Here is a 9127-nt window from a genome sequence, read left to right as displayed (position 1 = left end):
TTTCCATCAAAGGCAATTATTCTTTATATCTCTGTGTGTCTGTATGTCTGTGAGTGTGTGTGTGTGTGTGTGTGTGTGTGTGTGTCTGTCTCTCTCTCGTCTGTTTGTTTGCTGTTTTTTTTGTGTTTTTCTTTTTCTTTCTTTTCTTTTCTTTTTTGTTTCGCTCTTGAGAGCTGGATGTAAAAAAAAAAAACCAAAAAAAAACCCAACAAACAAACCCCAAAACAGCTATGCTTACTCCACTACCCTCATGAACTAAACATTCGTTTCGTTTTGTTTCGTTTCTCTGGTTGCCTGTGTCTCTCATGTCCGGTTTCTCTGCCATGTTCTCCAATCCTTACTGAAATCTATCGTCTGCAAGATTCGTGCTAAAATTAATGTCCAACTATGACTGAGTTTATGCACTAACTTCATACAGAGAATTTGGTATTTTCCTTTCATCGTTTCATTCTCTCCCTTTTTCCCCCCCTTGTTTTGTTACGTCTTTGTGGTCTCTCTCTCTCTCTCTCTCTCTCTCTCTCTGTTGCATCCAAGAGACACGTTCACTTTTTGGTTGGTTTTGCTTCCTTTTTTTCTTTTTTGTATGCTTTTTTTTTTTTTTTTTTTTTTTGTGCTGCAATTTAGTTTTATAATGAATTGATATACCACAGTTAGCGTTTTATCATTCTAATCCTTTTTGTTGATTCCTCGCCGATCTTCAGAGTATACGTGGCAATACCTCCTTATTTTAATCAATAAATCAATCAATCAAGCGGGAACATACGTACTCCTGTCCATTGTAAGTCCTCTTTAAAAAAAAAAAATTATCTTTTTTTTTCAAGACTTAGTTTGATGTGATGTGATGTGTTGTTACATTTTGTCGAAAAGGGCTCACCTCCCCCTGCCCCCCCCCCCCCCGACCCCCCCTCCCTTCCTACAACCCTCTCCCCATCTCCACCTCCTCCACCTTTGTGTGAGGCTTGCGGTGTTGTACTGCTTCGGTTCTGTTCTGACACTCCTGACGTGGTCCCTAGGTCGGCTTGTAGAGCACTGGTGACGACAGGTTTTTTTTTTTTTTTTTTTTTTTTTTAAACCGTGCATCATCGTTGGGGAACAAAATCAAGACACTGATGAAACTGATAAAAGGCCTTCCGCTGACACTCCTTGGCGAGAGTTGCCGCCCTTCCTCCACCCCTACCCCCCCCTCCCCCCCCCCCCCCCCCCCAAAAAAAAAAAAAAACACCCCCAAAACCCAGACCCTGTGTGTGTATGTGTGTGTGTGTGTATGTGTGTGCGCTGTGTGTGTGTGTGTGTGTGTGTGTGTGTGTGTGTGTGTGTGTGTGTGTGTGCGTGAAGGGCTGGACTCTTAATCGAAAAACAACAACAACAACAAAACAATAAAGGATTCCTACAAATCTGCCAGTTCCTCGTGTTTTCTACACTGCTTCACGTTTTTTCGTGCTGCATTTCCTTCGAAGAACAAATACCCTGCAACACGCTGCTCAAATAACTTTGATGGTTGGCTTTCTTTCTTGTTCTAGTTCTTTTGTTTGTTCTTTGTTTGTTTGTTTGTCGTTGCTGTTTTTTCTTACCAGACATAAATGATCGTTTGGGGTTGTGCTTATTTTCTGCTTTTGTCTTTTCGGGGGATTGCGGGGATGTGCGTACATATTGAAAAAAAATACAAAAAAGTAGATTCCAAACTATGATTTTTTTTTCTATGTGCTTACTGTTATTATATTTGAGATGACTTTTGTTGTCAACTCTTTGTAAGTAAGCCTTGTCCGAAAAGGTCACTATTCATGCTGCGAAACATTGATCCTTTGTTTCAGTCCTAAAATGAGTGTCACTTTTTTTTTCTTTTTTTTTTTTTTTTTTTTGGCAACTGCTTACCGTCATAAAGGAGACTGGGGTGAAAGAATACGAACTGCACTTTTATTGAATAGAAAACAACAACAACAACAACAACAAAAAAAACATGCTTCTCCTCGATCATATTTTCCTCTTTTTTTTTTTTTAACGTCAAGAAAACAAGTAACATGTTTGGATGTAGTGAACGATTTTTTTGTTCATCATGCTGAGTTACATGTCTTCAATATCATTATGTCGATTAAGACTGATAGTCTTTACAGCTGCTTGTCCATAAGTCTTGTTTTTTTTTTGTTGGTTTTTTTCTTCTTTTTTTTCTGATACCAGGGAGAGAAAAAGTTTATTTCAGTTATTTGTTATCAGAGAACAAACTTACTTCGATTGAAATATTTTTTTTGCGAGGCTTTCGCAACAGGAAAAAAAAAAGTGACTAATAAACTTCAATTTCATTGTCAAGACAACACAAGTATCAGCTTTTTTTTTTCTTCTTTTTTTTTCGCTTTTATGATGTCAATATGGTTCAGAATTCTTTCTTTCTTTCTTTTTTTCTTTTTCTTTTTTTTTTTTTTACTGTATTCCAAAGATGGCGGACCTTGTTTGTCCCTGGACGCTATGTTTATGTTGGACCATTTATTTTGATCGGTTTTTTTTTGGTTTTTTTTCATCCAAGAAAAATGAAACGGTGTATCTTCACAAGGTACTCTGACGTAAAGGGCACTGAATTGCTATGTTCGTTTGACTGTTATATGTAGTTAATCTCTTTTTTTCTTTTTTCCTTTTTTTTTTTTAGCTAGAAACCTCGTCGATAATGTTGTTTTTTCTGGTTGTTTGGGTTTTTTTTGTTGTTGTTTTTTTTTTTTTGGGGGGGTGGGGGGGTTGGTGTTTTGTTTGTTTTTTTTAAGTTTTGAACTGTTGTGTGGTTTTTGTTTTCGGTGCAAGTTAACTGCGCAGTGATTGTCAAGACATCGTGTGTACTGTAGCGTCGTGGGTTGTTGATGGCCTTGCTGTATTGATGCTTATCTCTGTATGTCTTTCTGTCTGTCAGTTTTTCTGTCTCTGTCTTTGTCAGTGTCTGTCTGTCTGTCTGTCTTCCTCTCTGTGTGTCTGTATCTCTCTCCCTCTCTCCCTTGCTCTCTGTCTCTCTGTCTGTCTCTGTCCCCACAATATCTTGGTCACACTCTGTGTCTCTGTCTCTCTCTCTCTGACCCTACATTCTCTTGATGTACACACTCTCTCTCTCTCTGTCTCTCTCTCTGTCCTATCTTCTTCTCTCGTTCCCTCGGTTCTTTCGTTCTTTCTTTGAGGATGTACGCTACTGTGAATCTGTGCATATTGTGATTCTGATGTTTATTAAATATCGATTGAGCCAAAGCAGACGGTTGTGAGTGTTTTCTTGGAGACTGCGTATGGGTGAGATGTGTCTGCTGTTGGACGGAACTCCTGTGATCCTTCCGAAGATTATGACTCGCTATGTCTGTCTATCTGTTTCTGACTGTCTGTCTCTGGCTGTCTCTTTTCACGTGTGTGTGTGTGTGTGTGTGTGTGTGTGTGTGTGTGTGTGTGTGTGTGTGTGTGTGTGTTCCACGATCAAGTATAACATGAACGCCAACTTGATCAAGGTCACAGAGAGCCCCTACAACAAAGCCACGATCGCAGTGTGCTACAAGGGCAGTATAGGAGAATGGGTCAGGACAACAGGTGGAGTCAGACAAGGCTGCCTGCTCTCACCGACTCTCTTTAACTCACTCAGTACGGCCAGTCCTCTCTTCTCCTCTACACAGACCCCTCGGATATCCAGTGGGTGTCTGAATGACCCAACCTTTAGCTTCCGTCGCCAGAACTGTGGTATTCTTTGTCAACATTCACGTCTTCAGTATAAGAGCGTTCCGCTTGCAATATTTTGATGATGGTAATTGGGGTGAAACGCTGTTAACGTCGTCTCTTTCGCCGTTCGTATGGAGAGAGTTAACATCTTCCTAGAGATAATCTTAACTGACGCCTTAGAAGACCATGATGGATCAGTCAACATTGGAGACAGAACAATCACAAACTTGCGTTTTGCTGATGACATTGACGTCTTTGCAGGAAATGAAGAGGAGCTTGTTAGGTTAGTGGAACGCTTGGACAAGGCATCAGCAGCATGCGGCATAGACATCAGTGCAGAAAGGACCAAGCTGATGACCAACAACACCAAGGGTATCAGCTCAAACATCAAAATTAACGGCCAGAAACTAGAGACCGTGCAGAGCTTCAAGTACTTTGGGTCAGTTTTGACTGATGAATGGTCAAAAGAAAAAAAACACTGTCCAGGATCGCCCAAATAACTGGGGCGCTGACTAAGCTAAAGGCCATATGGAATGACGAGAACATTGCACTCAGCTCTAAGGTCAGAATGATGCGTTCCTTGGTCATCTCGATCTTTCTGTACGCATGTGAAACAACGTGGACCCTTTCGGCAGAGTTAGAAAAGAGGACAAAAGCCACAGAAATAAAATGCTTTTGAATACTTTGGGATATCACGTACAGACATCACATAACCAACGAGAAAGTGAGGAACAGAATCAAGCAAGCCATCGGGCCCTATGAATATCTTCTCACCTTTGTGAAAAAAACAAAACAAAACAAATTGAGGTGGTATGGGCACATCACAAGATCAACAGGACTTGCAAAGACGATCCTGCAGGGCGCTGTACAAGGAGGGAGAAGGAGAGGCAGACAGAAAAAGAGATAGGAAGACATCCCAGAATAGACAGGTCTGAGGCTGAGCGAGGCCCTTAGGGAAGACAGCATCCCAGAACGGACAGGTCTGATGCTGAGCGAGGCTCTTAGGGAAGACAACATCCCAGAATGGACAGGTCTGAGGTCTGAGGGAGGCCCTTAGGGAAGACAACATCCCAGAATGGACAGGTCTGAGGCTGAGTGAAGTCCTTAGTGAAGACAACATCCCAGAATGGACAGGTCTGATGCTGAGCGAGGCTCTTCGGGAAGACACCATCCCAGAATGAACAGGTATGAAGTGAGCGAAGCCCTTAGGGATGACAACATCCCAGAATGGACAGGTTTGAGGCTGAGCGAGGATCTTAGGGAAGACAACATCCCAGAATGGACAGGTCTGAGGTCTGAGCGAGGCCCATAGGGAAGACAACTTCCCAGAATGGACAGGTCTGAAGTGAGTGAGACCCTTACGGAAGACAGCATCCCAGAATGGACAGGTCTGAGGCTGAGGAAGGCCTTTAGGGAAGACACCACCCCAGAATGGACAGGTCTGAGGCTGAGTGAGGCTCTTAGGGAAGACAACATCCCAGAATGGACAGGTCTGAGGCTAAGCGAGGCCCTTAGGGAAGACAACACCCCAGAACGGACAGGTCTGAAGTGAGTGAGGCCCTTAGGGAAGAAAACATCCCAGAATGGACAGGTTTGAGGCTGAGCGAGGATCTTAGGAAAGACACCATCCCAGAATGGACAGGTCTGAAGTGAGTGAGGCCCTTAGGGAAGACAGCATCCCAGAATGGACAGGTCTGAGCCTGAGGGAGGCCTTTAGGGAAGACAACATCCCAGAATGGACAGGTCTGAGGCTGAGCGAGGCTCTTAGGGAAGACAACATCCCAGAATGGACAGGTCTGAGGCTGAGGGAGGCCTTTAGGGAAGACACCACCCCAGAATGGACAGGTCTGAGGCTGAGGGAGGCCTTTAGGGAAGCATAAAACAGAGAAGGATGGAGGAAGGTGGTTGACAGGTTACCTGTGGTGCCCCAACGGTAATCTAGACCAAGGGACATGTGAAGTGAAGTGAAGATATCCCTTTACGTTTTCAACAGACACACCATTGTCATTTCAACAAAACTTTACAACCCGTTGTTTGGTTTTGTTTGTTTTTTGTTGTTTGTTTTTAACAGACCTTTACACCCCGTTTTCTTTTCAGCCGAAATTTACACAGCATTGTCTCCTCTGCGGAACTGTAGATTCCATTGTCCTTTCAACAGACGTGTTCACACCATTGTCTTGTCAACGTTTTCACACCATTGTCTTCAACAGAACTGCTTTTCCAATTGTCTAACAGAAGGGTATATCCCAGTGTCTTTTCAGTAAGTATTTTAACACCATTGCCTCTTCAACAACAAAAATGTTTACACCGCATTGCGTTTTCAACAAAAACTTTACACTCCATTGCCATTTTACCAAACGTCTTCACTCTCCACTGTCTTTTGAATCGAAATTTACACACCATTGTCTTTTCAACATAACTGCTTTTCCAGTTTTTTTTTTTTTTTTTTTTTTTTTTTTTTTTTTTTTTTTTTTACAGAAGATTATACCCCACTGACTTGTCAACAGACATTTACACGCCATTGTGTTTTCAACAAAACTTTACACCCCTTTTTTTTTTACCAGACGTCTACACCCCATCGTCTTTTGAGCCTAAATTTACATACCACTGTCTTTTCTGCAGAACTTACCCCATTGTCTTATCAACAGAACTTTACAACCAGTTGTTTTTTTTCAACAAGAAATTTTACACCCTATTCTCTTTTCAACATAACTGCATATTCTTTTTTGTTTTCAACAGATTTTTACAACCCTTTACCATTTCAACAGAAACTTATTCACCCATTGTCTCTTCAACAGAAATTTACATTCTATTGCTACCTGCTAAATGAAGAAAAGAATAAGGTGAAACTGAAAAAAAAGAAGATAAAATGAAATAATGTAAGGCATAGATGAATGGCAGTATTCTGTCTTCTCACTATGTTTCTGTCTCTTGTCTATCTCACTTGTTTTTGTTGTTTTTTTCTTTCCTGTTTGTTTGCTTTTCCTGTTGCTGTTTTGCTCTCTTTGTGTGTGTGTGTGTGTGTGTGTGTGTGTGTGTGTGTGTGTGTGTGTGTGTGTGTTTCCGCGCGCGCGCGCGTGCGTGCGTGTGTGTGTGTGAGTGTGCTCTTTTCATATAATGATCTTGTGTTTTTCTTCACATTTTATTTTGTTTTCACGTCTTCCTTCTTGTGAGGGCTGAAAGAGGAGGAGCAAAACCGCATTTTTGGCTTAACCAATTAGTCTCAGAGGATAGAATTCATTCATTCAACCAGTCACTCATTCTTACATCTCTTCAACCGATGTCACACCAGTTAATTAACTCTCTCCATACGAACGGCGAAAGAGACGACGTTAACAGCGTTTCACCCCAATTACCACCATCAAAATATTACAAGCGGAAGACTCTTATACTGAAGAGCTGAATGTTGACAAAGAATACCACAATTCTAACGACAGAAGCTAAAGGTTGGGTCATTCAGACACCCACTGGACATCCGAGGGGTCTTTGTAGAGGAGAAGAGAGGACTGGCCGTACTGAGTGAGTTAACTGTATATACATGATAGTCAGTCGTGTCCTGCTAAGGCAGTTTGCCTTGCTTCATGTACGTCGCCTTCACCCGCAAGCTAGATGATCTCTTGAATACGGCCTCAGAACAGCAGAGGAGGCATTTGCTGTCCTGGCTATCTGGGTTAGAATTCGATTATAATGGAGAGTGTCCTGCCCAAGTTACATCCCCACTCTCTCGGCCAAGAGGGTTTTAATTAAGACATTCGGTGGTGGTATGGTTCCCAAAGGCTAACTAGCCCCGCCCCCCCAAGGCTGCAGCACCAAGAGCCAGTGCAAGTTTTGCCTGGACTCTTTGAGAGAGGTGTTCTGGATCCTAGTCTTAGGAGCACACGATAAACCCGAGGACTTGTATTCATTCAGCCACGCGCACAAAGCACGTGACACCAAGAGGAAAACAGCACTCCTGGCAAGAATGTTGTGGGAACACCCATTGTGACCTGACACACCAGATACAACGATGATGGGTGGGGCTGGCGCTGGATATTGGCGAAGCACCGCATTCGCTCTCCCATCCACCCCCACCTCCCCCTTCCGCACCTGACTCCCCCTTCCCGTGGATATTGACCTGGATTCTCTCTCTGTCTCTGTGTGTCTCTGTCTCTGTCTCTCTGTCTTTCTTTATCTTTCATTCATTCATTCATTCATTCATTCATTCATTTATCTCTCTCTCTTAACCTTTCATTCATTCATTCTCTCTCTGTGTGTGTCTCTGTGTGTCTCTGTCTCTGTCTGTCTGTCTGTCTCTCTCTGTCTTTCTTTATCTTTCATTCATTCATTCATTCAATCATTCATTTATCTCTCTCTCTCTCTCTTAACCTTTCATTCACTCATTCTCTCTCTCTCTCTGTCTCTCTGTCCCTGTCTCTGTCTCTCTCTATATATATCATGGGAAATAGGTTGTGATGAGAACAGTCAGGAATATTAAACAAGCTCGTTCGTTCGTTCTCTCCCTCTCTCCCCCTCCACCTCTCTTTCTATATCTCTGTCTGTCTGTCTGTCTCTCTTTTTTTCTCTCTCTCCTTCTCCCTCTTTCTAACCTGTCATGGTCTAATCATGTTTCTGCTTTATGTAAAAAGCTATCGAAAAAATTATATCAGCTCAACAGAATTAAACATTTCCTTGATCAACATACCCGCAAGTTATTTTTTCACGCATACATTCAACCTGACATCGACTATGCCTCAACATGCTGGGACTTAGCAAGTAAAAATTGCTTGAAACCACTCATAAGCATATACAGACGTTCTCTCAAGATTATTCTCCTCAAATCTTCTGTCTATACTAACGACTACAAAGAACTAAACATTCTTCCTTTCCATCTCAAATGTATCTTTAATAAAGGTGTTTTTATGTACAAAATTAAAAAGAAATTAGCACCATCCTACCTTCAGAGGAAATTTCCTGAAAAAAGTGTTCGTGGCAAAAATACCATTTCTATCCCTCGTCCGAGAACAAACCTTTTCATGACATCTCTCATGTATTCTGGTGGTAAACTATGGAATGAAATTCCCGACTATTTGAAAAATAAATCCACCTTGGGATCATTCAAAAAGGAGTACCAAAAATATCTCATGAATCAATTATAAATAATTCTTATATTCCGTATTTTGTTTGATCTTCTTGAGAGAGCTTCTACACAATAACATTTTTTTCGTTACCCTCTGACAATGTGAACAGGGAAAGGAGCTCAGAAGATTAGTGTATATCAGTCCGTGTATACATGCGTGCGTAAGCTGGTGCGTGCGTGCGTGTTTGTGTGTGTGTGTGTGTGTGTGTGTGTGTGTGTGTGTGTGTGTGTGTGTGTGTGTGTGTGTGTGAGTTATATTCCATGCTTTTTTTTTTTTTTTATGTTTCGTGATTAACTCTTGTTGTTGTAGTTGTTGTTGTTGTTGTTACCGTCTACACC

This window comes from Babylonia areolata, chromosome 24, assembly GCF_041734735.1.
Source record: "Babylonia areolata isolate BAREFJ2019XMU chromosome 24, ASM4173473v1, whole genome shotgun sequence".
Classification (NCBI taxonomy): domain Eukaryota; kingdom Metazoa; phylum Mollusca; class Gastropoda; order Neogastropoda; family Buccinidae; genus Babylonia; species Babylonia areolata.
Note: the sequence above shows the minus strand (reverse complement) of the source record.